This window comes from Meriones unguiculatus, chromosome 1 (genome assembly GCF_030254825.1).
Source record: "Meriones unguiculatus strain TT.TT164.6M chromosome 1, Bangor_MerUng_6.1, whole genome shotgun sequence".
NCBI classification, from domain to species: domain Eukaryota; kingdom Metazoa; phylum Chordata; class Mammalia; order Rodentia; family Muridae; genus Meriones; species Meriones unguiculatus.
The window spans coordinates 191,735,470-191,752,748 of record NC_083349.1 but is presented as its reverse complement, the minus strand read 5'-3'; the positions used below and the strand labels follow the sequence as shown (position 1 = coordinate 191,752,748).

Below are 17,279 nucleotides of genomic sequence, written 5' to 3'. Positions count from 1 at the left end.
ATTTGATATATTCATTTTAAGATTCATTGTGATTATTCATTGTCAAGCTGGAGACCATATAATGGAGCTTACAAGAAATGTTTGAGATGAAGACAGTTAGGGCATTTTCATTAAGTGTAACAAGGCAAACTTTAAATTGTAAATCTGAGACATGACCTAGGATAGGTAGATTAGGAAAAAGAGGACTATGTTCTGAGGAACTCAAGAGTTACACAAATAAGAAGGAACTCACAAAGGTGAGTGTGCCACATGATATGCAAAGAGGTAGGTAGATGAGCAGGAAATGGTGCTACCCAATTTCTATGGGGGAAAAAGAAACAAAGGACACACCCACATGCTTTGGATTAAGTAAATGAGACTGTGCAGGATGCTATGCTGGTGGACATCACAGGCGCTACCAGCAGTGTAGAGCAGACCCTCTGAATGGAGCAATGGGAGAAGAAGCACACCATCTAGCTTGTTTGTGTGCAGGGGATGCATAGGAAAACAGTCTTTAAAGTCACTTGAGCAGTGAGAAGTTTAAGATAACATAAATTTAAACAATTGAAATCCTAAGTATTAAGTCTAATGGTTCTTCACAGAGCACACACAGTATCACCTACAGCCACACTATTACCAGGCAGAAATTCCTCACCTCATGCCCTTCCCACGCATTAGCCTTACAATAAGCAAAAACCATGACATCTAACACTAGATTTGTTTTGCTTATTTCTGAACTGAATTCATACATTTGTAGTTATTTTTTGCATTTTTTTCCCCACATATACACCTGATACTAACCTATTTTGTTATAGAAGGCACTTGCTAACCCATTCTACCTTGATGGGCATTTAGGCTGCTGTTATGAACATTCCTGTCCATTCCTGTCTTTGGGTGAATGTATAATAAAGGTTTCTGTTGACTACTACAATAAGAAGTAGTGAGGGCAGAGGATAGCTTCAACTTTCAGACTATATAGCCAAAACGATTTCCATAATATAGAGTTCATGAACCTACCAGAAGCATGAGTTGCATTTGTTCTGCATCACTGGTTTTTGATATTGTCAGTCTTATTTTTGTTAGTGACTTTTTTGACATAAGGTCTCACCACGTAGCCCTAACATGCCTAGAATTCACTATGCAGACCAAGTTGGTCCTAAATTTGGAAAGATCCTCCTGATGTAGTCTCCCAAGTGGCAGAATTGCAGGTATGTACCACTACCCTGAGCTATTGCCAGTCTTTTTAATTTTAGCCATTATAATGGATATGCAATGGTTTCTCATTGTAGCTTACGTCTGCATTTCTTTTACAAACATGATCATTATAAGCCTTTGAGTAGTTTCTTATGTGGAATGCTTATTCAAATATTTTGTCTATTTTGAAACTTGATTGTCTTTTATAGAAACTTGTAAAATTTTTACAAGTCCTTCACTGGCCCAATTGTCAAGTAATATATAAACAGACTGGTCTATAAATATGTTTTCTTAAAAACATTACTGTCCCCTGGGTGGTGGTGGTGCACACCACTGCTCTCAGAACTCTGGAGGCAGATGCAGGTAAATCTGAGTTCAAGGCCAGCCTGGTCTACAAAGTGAGTTCCAGGACAACCAGGGCTATATAGAAAAACCCTGTTTTGAAAAACTAACTCCCTGCAAAGCAAACAAACCAAACCAAACCACACCAAACCAAAAAAACTAAAACCCAACAAAACAAAACAAAAACCGCTGCCCAGTTTTGGCACCAAGGCTTTGTTAACCTAATAAAACACATTATATTCTATAGAAGAGTAAAGCTGGGTCATTTCTCTTTAAAACATTTTGTTGTTGTTGTTTGCCTTTTGAGACAAATTTTTATTAGATAGCCCTTGTTGGCCTCAAACTCACAGAGATCTGCCTGCTCCTGCCCTCCCAAGTGCTGGGATTAAAGGCATGTGCTGGCATGCCTGGCCTAAACATTTTTTTAAAGAACTCACTGATAAAGTCATCTAGGCTGGAGTTTCTTCAGGAAATTTTTAAATGGATTAAGTTTAATTAACAGATAAAAACAAGTTTTCAGATATTCTTTCTTCATATGCTAATTTTGGTGAAACTAAATGTTTAACAAATTGTCCATTTCATCTAAAATTTCAAATCTATTCATGAGGTCACTCCTACCTCTTTACCCTTTAAACATCGATAGTATCTGTAAAAGAATATCCTTTTCAGCCACATATAGTGTCTCAGGGCTCCATCTATACTCCAGAGGATCACGGTTAGGGGCACAGTGACGCTTGTCTCAACAACTGAAGACTGATATCTTCTTTTCATTCCTGATAATGGTAATTTGGGGGCCCCTTCCCCTGTATCTTGACTGGTATTGCTAGAGGCCTGTACATTTGTCTTCTATTTATTTATATTTTTTACTATTTTTTTTCAACTTCTTTGGGCTTGGTTTGCTCTTTTTCTCCAATGACATAGTTAAATCACTGATTTTTGACATTTTTCTTCCCTAATGCATCCATTCAAGGCGGTCAATGCCTACTAACAGCTCGAACTAATTTACATGTAGCTTGAGGTGTTGCATCTTCATTATCATTTTGTTAGTGTGCCTCTAATTGTCTCTTTCCTCTACTTACATTTATTCTTGACTCTCCTATTATTTCCCCTATGCCTCTGCAATAGCTTTGTACTGCTGCTTTAACAAATCATTTAAGACAATTAGCTTAAAGTAACATAAATGAATTTTCTTATAGTTCTGGGCCTTGTGCAGCAAATACTTTGAGAAAGAATAAATTTAGAATGTTGGTTTCTTATGCTCCTCTGTGGGAGTTCAACATCTTATCCTTGCTTTCTGTGGTTCCTTTCCCAAAGTCCAATATATGTCCATCTATGAAGGCTAAGACTGAATGCTGACAGACTCAAGAATCACAGGGGATAAATCTCTAGCATGCCCCTTAATGCATTTCTGGATTAGGCTAATTGAGATGGAAAGACCTTCTCTAAAGCTGGCGGCATAATTCCTCTGGGCGGGGTCCTAGACTTTTTCATTCTCTCTCTTGGTTTCCTGATGTGGATATAATCTGAGTGCAGCCTCAAGCTCCTGCCACCAGGACTTTCCCGAAATGATGGGCTACAACCTAGAGCTGTGAGCCCAGACAAAGCCTCCCTTCCTTGAGCTGCTTTGGTCAGGAGTTTTGTTGCAAGAACAAAAAAACAATGACTATACCATCTCCAAAGACCCTGTGCTTCTACAGAGACCCTCTACTAATCTGACAAATTGTTTAATCAAGGTATTTAAACAACCTTTCAATTTTTCTCCTATGAAAGGTGAAAAATAATAGCCTCATACGGTTCTTGTGAGAACATGAAAATTAAATGCAGATGTCTGATAACAAAAACCACTGAGGGCTTACTATGAATAGTAACTTCAGATATAGTATTACCTCTTTCCTAGATCACATTAGTAAGTGACATACAGCTAGAATTTTACTCCAGAGCAGTATTTCTCAGTAACAATGCTTTCTGTAATATTGATTTAATACTGTCATTGACACCAGTAACCATCCGATAACTGTCTTACTATAGTATAGAAAACATAACTTTCAGAAATATACGCTAATCACATCAGTTTTTCTATTTTGTTCTCTATATTTAATTTTCTCTTTTTTACTTTTGTAAAAATGTCTTATAACACCTTCAATGTATTTCAAAAGGAATCACTGCAGAAAATGAGAAGATGCATAAACATTTAGTTAACCACTTGCTGGATACTTAAGTGCTTTTACTTGTTTAATTTATTTGATATTTTGTATATGTAGGGATAGCTACACATGTGGAGGCCAGAGGTTAACAGTTCTCCTCAATTACTTTCCACATCATTTTCTGAGACAGGGTCTCTCTGGCAACCTGAAGCTTACCCATTCAATTACTACTTGCTGGTCAAGCCGTCTGAGGATTCCTCTTATCTGACTCCCCAGGCCTGGAATCTGAGACTGCAGGTGTGCACCGCCACACCCAGCCTTTATGTAGGTGTCAAAGATCTACTTTGCTGACTGTTATCTTCAAGGCCTCTCAATCTTTTTAAGATAATGTATCAGTGATATTAACATTTTATGTCTTTCACATTTTCTTTAGTTGCAATATTTTCTCAGAGTAAGGTACAAATGAAATTATTGGCTCAATAGAATGGATATTTTATTAATTCTGATATACCAGTTACACTGCTTCTCAGAAAACCTGTAGTAATGGTGATACCAACAGCAACAATTAAAGGTTTAATCAAAAGAAAAGAAATTAAAATTATAAAATAGAAAAATAAAGGACACATGGAGATAGGAAAAGCGTAGAAGAAATGAATGTTGAGGTTGAGAAAGATAAGTGTGAAGTAACTGGATATCATCATTTTTTGGTGAAGCAGGATGTTTTAGCTGAAGGGGAAGAGATGCAAGAAGAGGCTTGGTTTTCCTGAAAATGTAAATGTTTAAATACAAACATCCTTTCACAAACATCCAGTACACAAGAAAGGTATACTTTCTTGTGTACTGTATGGATTCTTCACCTGTCAATAAACAGATGATTAGCCTATAGCTGAGGCAGGAAATAGGGAGGGAGGGAGTCCTGGTAGAGAGAGTGAATGCTGGGATAGAGTGAAGCATGAAGGGGATTCATCCTGGACACTGAGGAGGACAGATGCATGAAAACCTGAGCAGAGGTAACCAACTATGTGGCAGAACTTAGCATAGAATAAACGGGATACTAGTGATGAGCAAGTCAGGGAACATGCCTAGCTATACTGGCCTAGGATCTTGTAAATATATATAAGGATGCAGAGTCTTTTTCTGGGAACAAGGGTGCGGGTGAAACACATGGTTTACAGAACACCCCTATCATCAGAACAGATATAGACCATTGTCATCAAGGAACAGGTTTCAAAGATCTCTGTTCTCTATTCCCAACAATAAAATCCTGGACACAAATATTTATGTGTAGGTAATATAAACCTACCTGATATTTCAGGGTTTAATCTACTTTTCAGCTACCACTTGTCATTCTAATCTATTGCCAAACATTTAGTAATGTGTTCTGTGGACCTTAATTATTATTTTAAGGTCTATAGAGAAATGATCTTTTGAACACTGGGGATGCTGGTGGTGGTGGTAGCAGGATGGCTTACTGGGTAAGGGTGCTCGCCACCAAGGCTGATAACCTGAGCTAGACCTCTAGAACCTACACGGTAGTAGAGAACCAGCCTTCACAAGTTGTCCTCTGACCTCTATCTGTGCGCGTCTTTCTGGTCACCCTCCCCACCAATAAATAAATAAAATAAAATAAAATAAATAAAATAAAAAGTTCAGGTTAGCAGAGGTAAGGAGTATGTTACACCATCACTCCAGTGCAAACAGGACTCTGAGTTTTATATTTGCTGCCTGGTTCATGGATATAAATTATTTCTTTTCATATATGTATTTTCTTTCTGTTATTTCTTTCTCCCTTTGGTTAGTCTTTCCTTGTGCTCCTTCTAATAGTAAAATTCCTTTTGTTCTTTCTCTCTGTTCTTTCCCCACTTTCTTCCTTCTTCCTGCTGTCTTTTCACTTTTTATATATTTTAACTATTCTTTTACTTCACATTTCACATCTTAATATTTCGGCCCCGCTTTTGATGTTTTGGAGAGTTGCAGATTCTCAAGCTGCACCTGGCTTTACTTTATTTCTATATATGGTTTGCCGCTACTTGTCCGTGTTTGTTACTTGTATTCTCCATTCTACACACATTGGTGATCCCAGATGATACTCTGAGCATGTTATTTAGTTGCTCTGCCACTGAGCTACATTCTCAACCCACCTAAGCACATGCTGTTCTACACGCAAACACCTGCCACTCTAACTTCAGCATATACTTTAACTCCAAGAATTGGAAAGATGAAAACCAAGCTGACAGGCAGCCTCCAATAGGCCAGGTGTTCATAGCAGGCACTTGCAGAACTGCTCCTGGCCATCTACTCCTACAGCAAAGAGAACAAAGGGCTGTGGGCAACATCAGTAAGGGACTGTACATAGGTCACTCCTCTCTTCCTTTAGAGATAAAGAATTCAAAGAATATTGAATTGGAGTCCAACCAACTCCAAGAAAATACAAAACAACAAAACAAATTAAAGAAATCAGAACAGGATATGGGTGTGAAATTCATTTAAAACACATTCATTTGGAAACATAATGAAAATCTTGGTGACAAAAAGAAATCATGAACAGCAAATGGGGAATTATAGAGGTGACCATGAGTAAAAGACCAAAGTCTATTTACTGCTGTAGAAGGTACTGATGTGAACCTATTCAGTGAAACAACAGCAGAAATCCCCAACTCTCTCAAAAGGCGTATCTAGCTACAGGACGCATTCAGGACCCTCCCCCCAAATGTTAAAATGCCAAGATTACAAAATACTGAAAGCTGTAGAAAGCACTGCCTCAGTTATAAGGAAAAAGGCCTCAGAGGAACAGATTTTTAAACAAGATGCTAAAGGCCAAGAACTCTCAGAATAAAGTACTTCAAGCCCTTAAAACAACTGCCACTACATCCAGCAATGTTACCATTCAGAAACAAAGGAGAAAAAAAGAGCTAAGAATTCATGACCACTAAACCAGCATTGCAGAAGACACTTTAAAGATATCCTATACACAGAAAAGAAAAATAAGCAACAATGAAATCACAAAATTATTCCCACAAGGAGACTGGGTAAGCAAATAAAAGTCAGGGAAGAATCAAATGTTAGAAAAATGAGATAACAAGAATTAGTACATGTTTTTTCCATCACAATTCTAAATGTAAGCATTTTTACTTCTCCAATTAAAAGTCACAGGTTGGATGAATATCATTTTTGGAAAAAAATCCATTCATTGTGTATAAGAAACACTCCTCACTGGCAAATACAGACAAACTGAAAGAGAAAGGAAAGCAAATGACATCTTAAGCAATGGAATTAAAAGCAAGGAGTAGCTCTATAGTCATATTTGATAAAGCAGGCCAAATTTAAACCAGAAGGGTTAGAGGAGGGCATTTCATATTGGTAAAGGGGACAAATATAACAAGAAGTTATAACTTCAGCTGAGTGTGATGGCACATGCCTTCAATAGCAGAACTCAGGAGCAGAGGCATGTAGGTCTCTGTGACTTCCAGGCCAGTCAGGGATACACAGAGACACCCTGTCTCATAAAACAAACAAAAGATATAATTGTAAATTTGCATGAATGGTGGCCATTCAATTTTATAAAACAAACACTACAAGATGAAGTGCGAGGGGTAGGTCCTAATTCAATAGTACTGGGTGATTCAGAGGAAAAAAAATGAATACAGCAACTTCAGAACACCAAAACCACATTATAAGTCAACAGACTTCCAGACATCTACAGAATTTTCCATGTATCAACTGCTGTATACATACTTTTCAGCACCTCATGGAACTTTCTCCGAAGTAAATCATATTTTACCAAACATAAAGTATCAAAATAATCTCTTCATACTACATCATAATAGAATAAAACTTAAAACCCCCACTAGCAAAGAACTCCAGAAACTATATAAACACATGAAGACTGGATAGTACACTCTTGAATCATCAGTAGAACATTGAAGGAACTGGAAGAATTAAAAAAAAATTGTCAAATCATTTTTTTCTTCAGCCTTTTATAAGACAGCAGCACAGAAGCTGCAAATGGTTTAAGCCAGTGGTTCTCAACCTATGGATAGCCACCCCCTTAAGGGCTGAACAACTCTTTCACAGGGGTCACATATCAGATATCCTACATATCATTTATATTATGATTCATAACAGTAGCCAAATTAGTTATGAAGTAGCAACAAAATAATTTTATGGTTGGAGGTCATCACAACATGAGGAACTATATTAAAGGGTCACAGCATTAGGAAGATGGAGAACCACTAGTTTAAGGAGAGTTGATATAGGATTGAACTCTCTTCTGTAGGGACAAAGGAAAAGCTTCAGAATTTTACAAGACTGGCAAGTGACAGGCCAATTGAAAGGGCCAAGAAAAGAGCTGCTGGACCCAGCTCCAGCTGTGGCTCCCCAGCAGAAGGAGTTAAACCAGGTGGTCCTGCTGAGAAGAGACGGGCAAGCCTACTTTCAGACCACCCTCAGGAGTCTCAAACCCAGCTGCAGGCTCTGGTTAGGCAGTGACTCCATCTTGCCCCTCTGTATGACTGAAGGGGTAGTGGTAGGGCACCATCCTGAGAGGGAAGCTGCTGTTCAAAACTGAGTCACCCAGGGGACCTGCGAACAGGGAACAAATGCAAGCCAGGGAGTCTGAAGCTGTCATAGCCCCAGGGTAACAGACACCTTGGGAGGCCGTAGAGATCAGTTCTCGTAGTTATGATCATGTATCAGGCGTTTCATATGTAACAGTAACACCATAAAAAGCTTACAAGTGGGAGCACAATGATTTAGCCACACATTCTACCGATGTACGAGTATCTACTATATGCTGGTATAAACAGTAAAGTTACATGTTAATTTCATTACAACCCTAGTGTTAATTTAGCTCTATAAATATTAAATCGATGCCTATGAGTGACATTGTTCCAGGCATTACAACAAACCTAGAGATGAATAGGATAGAGTCTATATAGCGTTCTCTAGAAGAATATTTTCTCTATCAATAACAAAAACAAACAGCAGGAGCACTGGGTATTAAATGCAACAATAAAGGCACAGACTACTCTGGAGAATCAACAGACAGAACATATATAGTTTGGGAGTAGAGAAAAGGACAGATATCAGGAAATATTTTTTGAAGGTGGTACTTAGGCACAAGGGCAGAACTTTAATAGGCAGGGATTCCCAGGAAAAGTGGAAGTATGTCAGATAGAGGAAAACATGATAAAAACTGAGAAAGGCTGGATAGAGTACAGAATTTCACCCCCTCGATATCATCCAGTTTCAAATGTACAGACTGATGATGAAAGATATGGTCATAGTGCGAGAGGCCTTACTATGGAGGAAAATGAACTGAAAGTCTTCCTGAAACAATTTACTTTGGTGACTTCTTAATTTTTTTCCCTTGAAACTTTTCTATTAAGTATAATTTGTAAAACAATTGAGATTAGTGATGTATTAGTGATATATAAGCCCACTGTATTCTTCGTGGGGCTTATAAGAGATAAGTGGGTGACACGAATAGTCTGCATAGCTGAAGCAAGCCTAGGGTTAGGTAATGACACTCACTAAGCTCCTAGCACCAGAACTACACCAGTTGATTCTCAGGTAGTACCCTTTCAGCAAGGAGTCACAGTTAGTTAGGAAACTCAGGCTCACGGAAGCTAACTGCTCAAGGAGATGAAGCTAATAAAATACACAGACTAGCTTTGAATCTAGGCGTGTCTGATCTCCAGTTTTCCCTACTGTTCACTCATACACAGTTCAAAGCAAATTAAAACGGTAAAACTGTGATGCATCCAACAATAAAGGAAATATTCAAAACAGGATTTAGAATAGTTTAGAAACCAAGATCAAGAGATAGCAAATTTAGGAATGCACCTTAATCTACCTTGAAGAGTGATTATAACACCTATCTCATTTAAGAACACCTAGTAAGCAAAATTCTCGATTTGACCTATGAACTAGGAAGTAAGCTCCAAGAGAATATGTGTTTGTTCTTTCTGTACCTAGAGCTTAAACATGACTGATACATGGCAGTATTCAGTTTTTGTTGAAATAAAGAAAAAACATGTAAAATAAACTCTCTTTGAATATATATGAAAGTTCAGAAATGAATGACAGCAAGAAAACAAAATTAAACTGCTAGATTGCTCCCTTTAGCCTTCAACTACAAAACCAAAACCACCACCACCAAGGTACTAAGTAAAGCTACGTGTTGTAATACATCAGTGTCAGTTTTACAGGACAGGGTAAACAAAAAGGTGAAGAGAGGTTTTGCATTATGTAGCATCTCTGCAGGTGATCAAATTTCAGTGAGACTGACTTCAGAATTTTTGCCTACGTTTTAATGTTTCAAACTGCTCCATGCAGTGTATGGAATGACTACTTTAAGGAAAAGAAAATGGTTACTTAATCCAAATGCTCTAAAAATCATCAGGCTCCCTATCATAGATAGCAACTAGTGAAATGAAAATCTGAAAGTTATTAACTTAAAGAAGTAACAGCATGTTTGAAAATGGCTTTTCTTCTCTTAATTTTGATAGTAGGAACATATTTAAAAAAAGCAAAAAACGGACATTAAGGGGGAAAATCCCTTGGAAGAAAATAAGCCTTTCCACAGAAACACTTTTTAAGGAGGAGGAACAGGCTACACAGGTTTCCCTTCTCTATTTTTCACAAGCGTGTCTAATAATTCTTCTTTGATGGGACCAATGAATAACTGTCACTTATCACAAAACATCTTCCTGATATGTACTTTCTATATTGCTTTCTTCTCAACAGACAGTTCTTCAAGCTACACAAGTCTTTTCACTGCAATTTGTCTTATTTCTATTACACTGCATGTCTTCCACAGACTATCTTCTGGATCAATTTAATAAACTCCTTTGCTTTCCAAAACTGTTCCCAAAAGGCAATACTACTGTACCTTAACCAACCAAAATTATGACTTTATTTTCTCCCTTTTTCATTCTTCCATATTTCAATTTCCTAACACAGTAGTTAATTTTCAGGGTGACTCCATTTAGCATATTAATGTAGAAGACAGTGAATACTTTTTTCCTAGTCAGTTCCTATCTCCTTGGTGCACTGTCCATGTCTCTAACCTTCTATCAGTAAGCATAGACAATATTTTTCCTTGTCTTTTTAAAATTAAGTACTGCAGCAATCTGTGTGTGTGTTGGTGGTATTGGGGCTGAAATGGAAGCCCTTTCATATGAGACAAGTGCTGGACCACTCAACTATATTCCCATCCCATCAGACTGATTTACTTATTATTAATTTTGAGATAGGGTCTGTGTATCTCTGGCTGTCCAGAAACTCACTGTGTAAACTAGGCTGGTCTGGATCTCCTGAGATCTGCCTGGCTTTGTCTCCTCAGTGCTGGCATTAAAGGCTTGCACCTTCGTACCTGGCAAGGCTGATTTTTTGTTTGTTTTCCCTGTCAGTACTGGTGATCAAACCCCGAATCCAGAGGCTCATTTTATGTACAGTAGGCAAGTGAGCTACCCCTTAGCTATGCTCCCAGTCCAAGAATATTTTTTTCCTCTTATTGAAAACAAATTTTTCATATATTTGGATTATTTCTCCTTCCCCTACTTCTCCCAGTTCCTCTCCTGCCATATGCATTCACTCTCTTTCTATCTTTATTAGAAAACAAACAGGCAGCTAAGGAATAAGAAAATAAAATATAACAACAAATCAGAATAGGACAATGCAAAAAAGAAGAGCCAGGGAAAAAGCACATGACGCTGAGTAACACACATTCATACACACAGAGGAATCCCATAAAAACCCCAAACTGGACACCATAGTAAGATTTAAGAAAAATGCACTGAACCTCCAAATACACATTGAGTTAATTTCTGTTGGCTGTCTACTGCTGGACATGGGGCCTACCCTTAAGAGTGGTTTGTTTCCTCAAGTTTCACTAAAGTGGCTATCAATTGGAGGTAGCTTCTGGGCTCCGGATGAGGGCATGTGTCTGCTTTTCCTTTCAGCTCTAAGACCCCTCCGGTGCAGACCTATGCAGGCCCCATGTCTGCTGCCACGCTCTTTGTGAGTGCATAGGTGTGCCAGCCCTGTTGTTTCCAGAAGGACCAAGAATGACTTTTTTAAAAAATGTCAACATTAAGGTTAAAATATTTTTATTTTCACCTTTAGTGTGAAATATTTTCTGCTGAAATACTTCTAAGTAAAAACTATGAAATCAGAAATACATACACTCTGATACTGGAAGACAATGCCATTTTAGGTTCACCTGATAGATATTTTTTAAATATCAAGTTTTTAAAAAGGTTGAGAGTTCACAAAGTAAGGCCCAAATAGACTGATTCTGCCAACAAACATACGCTCATATACTGGGTTGTCCGACAAGAGAAGCCAAGGATCAAAACTGCTGCTTATTACCACTCCAGATATAGCTTCTTGACTTTTTTAAAGCAAAATACAGAAAATTCTGTCTCATTCATCTTTTGTTTTCTGTGAGACATTTTCTCCTTACTCAATATGTATGCTGAACAAATCATCTTTTTGCCGTAAATAGACCTAATTTTTAAAAAGGTGACAAACTCAGTTAAATTACAAAAGGGGAAATCCAATAAAATGCATTATAAACACTGTACGTAAGCTACACGAAACAATATATAAAGCGGATGCTACCGTTCCCAGGGATGGGGAAATCCTCTAGTCGGAGAGTAACAGGTCTACGTATGTAACATATTAATTACCTCTATTAAGGTAACATCAAATCTAAGTATGCAGTATGATACTCTCTCTTTGCAAAAACGAAAATGCCCTGTAATTTATGTGAACCATTCGGTCCTCGCACTAATGAACTACCTCCTTAAAAGAGTAGGTAGAGTTCCTGTTCCATGTCTCGGCAGCGACCACACTAATTCACTCAGTTAAGGACAACCTTGACTTGGGTGCAAGGGTGGCCAGCTCAAGAGTCACACAACAAAGTACGTAGTCTTGCAGAGAATTTTCACAACGTGTTTTGAATTCTTTGGAGAAAGCATTAATAAAATCTTGCTGGGCAGACATTTCCCATATTACACATAGAGACAAACTACATCAATTCTGATCGGGCCTGGTGATTAGCACAACTTGAGGGAATAACCGAACTTGTGACTTGAAAACACAACCCCAAGGCTGTAGGAACTATTTCTGAGAATGGCACAAACCAACACCTTTTCTGGCTCTCATCAACACGGGAAGTGGCTTGGACACCCCCCAAACATCATTCTACCACACAGGAAGTGAGTTCTATTTCCCCCTCCCCTATGACAGCATGTCTCCCTTCCCCCAACCGGAAGTGAGGCGCCCCCATTCAGTGGGCCTTAAACCAAGACAAACCAATAACAGCAGCAGCAGCAGAAGAGGATGATCTTCGAGGGGGGGAAGGGCACCTCGACTGTGGCCACCCCCATGCTCGTCTTGCTTACTAACCTGCTGACGGTAGGGGCAGGCAGGGACCTGGGGACTAATGAAAGTCCCTTGCACAGAGGACAATTCCCTCAGCCCCTCGCAATCGCCTTCGCTCTTCACAGTCGTCTCACAGCTTGACAGAAATTCCTCCGCAGTACTAACTACTTTGGTGTCTTTTCTTACTCTTTACCTAATCACCTGGTCACCTCCATACAGGTGACTTCTCTTATCGTGGTAATACTGACAATTGTTACGGTGAGGAGAGACGTGAAATATTATACCCGATACTTTCAGAGAAACGAAGGGATTATTTTGCCCAATGCGGCGAAGGACTACGTGAGCACGCAAGGTGAGACTCACTTTCGCGAAGGTTCTTGGGAAATGTAGTTTTCTTATTCATTGCAAAGGCTCGCAAAAAAATAGTGGGGCTTAATAGTTGGTCATTGTTATATGCTGGAGCCTTTGAGAATAGTTATTCTGTACTTGGCGACTGGCTGAAACAAGGCGGCTCATCCCCAAAAAAAATGTCCAAACCTGCGCTGTTGGCTTCCACTGGCGTTTAATTGCACCCTAATTCCCCGTCACGTGGGCTCCAGGTCCCGGTCGTCCCGCCCTCTGGTCTTGGCCCCGCCCACCAGCCAATCAGGCCTCCTCTGGGTGCTGCTCTCCGGATATTGGCAGACAGAGGGGCGTGGCGACTCCGCCCACGGGCTGAAGGGAGAGCTCCGAGGCCGCCGAGGTTCGGTGCGCGCGCGCTCCCCCAAGAAGTGAAGCGGGCGCGGGTGCGCGCGGCGGGGCGGCGCGCAGGGCTGGGAGGAGCCGGGCTGCCAGTGGGCTGGGCGGACGGCGGGCGGCCGGGAGCGCGCGGTGGACTCCGCGGCCGCGAGTAGTTAGTTAGTTGTGTCAGTTGCTCGGTGGCCGCGGCTGCGATCGCCGGGAAGGGGACGGGACGGGCGGCTCTAGTGAACCTCGCCGCGGCGCGTGCTCCCCTCAGGTAACGCGGGCAGGGTCGCCCACGTACCCCGCGGTCCCTTTCCCACGCGCGCTGGCTTGCGGGGCCAGGGTCGCCGCGAGGTGAGGTCGCGGACCCGGGGGATCCGAGCTGGGCGGCGCCGCAGGGGCTCGGCGGCCGGCGCGTCCCGCGGGGCGCGGGATGCAGCGACCCGGCCACCCACGCGCCCCGCGGGCGCCGCGAGCCCTCCCGTGCCCCCCGCCAGCCCAGGCCTCGCCACCCGGCTGCGATGGTCCCGGCGGCGCGGCGCCCCCCAGAGGAGGGAAAGTTGGAACCTGGCGGCTGGGGACTTCCCGGGGCCGGGCTGCGAGGCTCGGGGGAAAGAGGAGCTGGACGCGGGAGGCTGGGGCACGGAGGGCTTCAGCCAAGTCCGTCCTGCGGTCCCGCGCCCGGACCTGGACCCCCGGGCTCTGCCTGGCAGCGGCAGTCCGGACGGAAACCATGGCTCGGTGCCTGCTCACTTCACGCTCTGGCTGGTGAGCCCCTAACGCGCGCGGGCTTTCTGGGTTGCTTAGGGGTTTGGGATTTTGAGAGATTGGGTTAGACAGTTTTTTTATTTTTATTTTTTCCTTTGCCCTCTGACTTATGGGTTCTTGCACATTTCCTGTTCTTCTTCGAAGAGCACTTGTCATCTGAACTGGGGCCCCTTCTCGTGTCGTCCCCCTCCCCCCCCCCCACACACCTTATGCACCATCCCTTGGAGAGCTTGATTTCATTCTTGGACTACATTAACGACCGATGAGAGCAGTATCAAAGGGTACTCCCCCCGCCCCCGGCGCCCCCAAGTCTCATTTCTGCAGTCCGCATTTTAAAGGACCCAAATTTAGGAATCAGAGCTGTGGAATGGAGTTATTGGAAGGCTGGCGTTGAAGGATAGAGATGAGTTAAAGGAAAACTATGATTTCATCTTTATTGGCCTTACTATAGAAAACCCAGTACATTTTTTTCTTTGCCTCTGTTGAGTGTGGTAAGATCACACTTTCAATTAAATACTTGGTGACTTACATAAAGGCTATTTTTAGATCCCTGGATGATGTGCGTGGTTTTTCACCTGAATTGGAATTGCTTCGAGTATGCTCTTTGTCACCCTGTTGATTTTTCTTTTTTTCAGCCACAGTGTCCCCCCTTTACCTACCCTGGTAAATGATGTGTGTAGTCAAGAGGACACACATTGCTCTCTGCAAAGTGGAAAAAAAAAATAAACCAAACTTGAATTATCCACAAGGGTAAAACTTTCCATGAGCAATCTTGGATACTCACTTCATGATTGCTTCTTTTGTAATCTCAGAGCATTTTAGATCTTTCAATTCACTGACTACCCTAATTATTTTCCAAAGTGCCTGGCACCTCTTTGGTGACTTTTCCAGTAAACTGTAATTGCAGGTGAGGTACATTTTCTTGGCTTCCAAGATAGGAGTTAATAGCTTTATCACAGAGATTAACAGTTAACAATGGAAGCAGAGCTCATACCACTGCAAGTGAGTTTTGGCAATGACCACTCACAAACTATGTGAAAAAACAAACATCCCCTTCGCATAGATGCCAGAGGGGAAGAAGAGAAAATATTTTATCATGTCTTTACTTTGGAGAGAATAACATGACTATGTTCTGTGGGGAAAATGTCAAATTATTTTCTTTAAAGCTTTTTGATTTGTGGTCCTTCTTTCTCCCACCCTCTATTTGTTTGGCTGGTTTCCAGGGTTGCAGAACTGTTTTGTTGAGAGGAGAAGCTAAGCCTGTCCGAGTGTTTAGGTCGCTGGCTACTCATCTTGTCTAGTAACAGTGCAGAGAAACTGCCACAGTAGTGTTTGTACCCATTAACATTCTGACAGAATTCATCTTCAGAGTCTGTCCTGAGGCCTACAAAGACATAATGCCGCTTCATAACTGTTTTCTGACAGTCACATTCAAAGTGTGTTCCTGAAATGCATTATATACGTATGCATATAAACATTTATCTTTGTACATTTATGGTAATGTAAATATTTAAGTCTGAGAGCTTAAAAACTTTTATTTGCTTATTTGCATACATGCCTTTTAACAGCTAACAGTGCCAACCATATTTGCCAAATAAGCATCAGCCATAAATTCAGGCTTTGGCACATTTCATATAATAACTCTTTTAAATTGCTCCATGGCGAAGCATCATGAGATTAGCATTTGTTTCATGAGAGAGATTTGTTGTTGTTTTTAACTGTAATGATGTGCTGTTTAAGGGGAACAGGTGCTCGGCTCTAGCTGTTTGTGTTGTAACCTGCCAAATCATACTCTTTTGTTGGATGGGTTGTTAAAGCAATTTAGGAACCAAACTGTGGCCCCTGGCATGCCAAGTGTGAGTCTGAAGCTCCGTATCACTTTTGCAGTCCCCATTTTCACTGTTAGAGGCAGGTGTGGATGTGGACTTACTTTCTTGTTTGTCTTCTACTGTGATTCCTATGCCCCAGTCTTTTCATTGTTAGAACTTCTGGCACAGGCTTCCTTCCTGCTGGCTGATTTTTCTTGGAAAATTAGAATATTCTGGTAACATTCAGACCAAATTCACATTTGTTAGACAAAAGACAAGTATTTCAGTGTCTTTTGAAGTGTTAGGCATGGTGGTAGGACCTGAATATATAGAGGTGATACTCTTTTTGCCAGGAGCTTATACCTAGGATGAGAGCTAGCTGGTAACCAGTAATTAGAATATGCTGTGATATGTGGCAGGTGTGTGCACAGGTGCCTGTGAATGAAAGTGCAGAGGAAGGCTTGTTGACTCAGACTTGGATTCTTGGTTGTGGGGGATGTTCTGGAATCATGGTGAGTTATTCAAGCTAATCTGGAATTATATATGAGTCAACTAAGTTCAGAAAGGGGAAACATTTTATCCTAATGCTACTATGTTTTTTAAAGTAAACATAAGCCATGTATATTTTGAAATTTCTAGTAACTGTTTTAAAAAGTAAAAGTTGAGATCAATATAAAGCACTATACTAAGATATATTAACATTCTCTTTTTCATACAAAGTCCTCAGAATCTGGTCCTTTTTTTACACTTGAGCACATTTCAAGTAAGAATAGCTACAGTAACAAACTTCTGATAACATCAACAGCACATCTTTAGAACAGAGGCAAATGGATTACTCGATTGTAAACCAAGCTTAGGAATTTTAACTTCACCTTAAAGGCTGTGAAGTTTTAGTTGAAAAACAAACACAGGGCGGGAGAGATGGTTCTTC

General features: G+C 40.8%; 2 protein-coding genes across 4 annotated transcripts in view; one reads left to right on the top strand and one right to left on the bottom strand.

Moving 5' to 3' along the window:
* The window catches only part of Hmg20a (high mobility group 20A), a 75,059-nt gene extending 61,687 nt beyond the window's left edge, over positions 1 to 13,372 (bottom strand). The window contains exon 1 of the mRNA XM_021633565.2: positions 13,074 to 13,372. The gene's annotated coding sequence lies outside the window, so the exon portion shown is untranslated. The remainder of the gene's footprint in view (positions 1 to 13,073) is intronic.
* A 510-nt stretch (positions 13,373 to 13,882) lies between these two features.
* Positions 13,883 to 17,279, top strand: part of Peak1 (pseudopodium enriched atypical kinase 1) — a 239,720-nt gene continuing 236,323 nt past the window's right edge. For all 3 annotated transcript variants that reach the window (XM_060374271.1, XM_060374279.1, XM_060374285.1), the window contains exon 1: positions 13,883 to 14,046. The gene's annotated coding sequence lies outside the window, so the exon portion shown is untranslated. The remainder of the gene's footprint in view (positions 14,047 to 17,279) is intronic.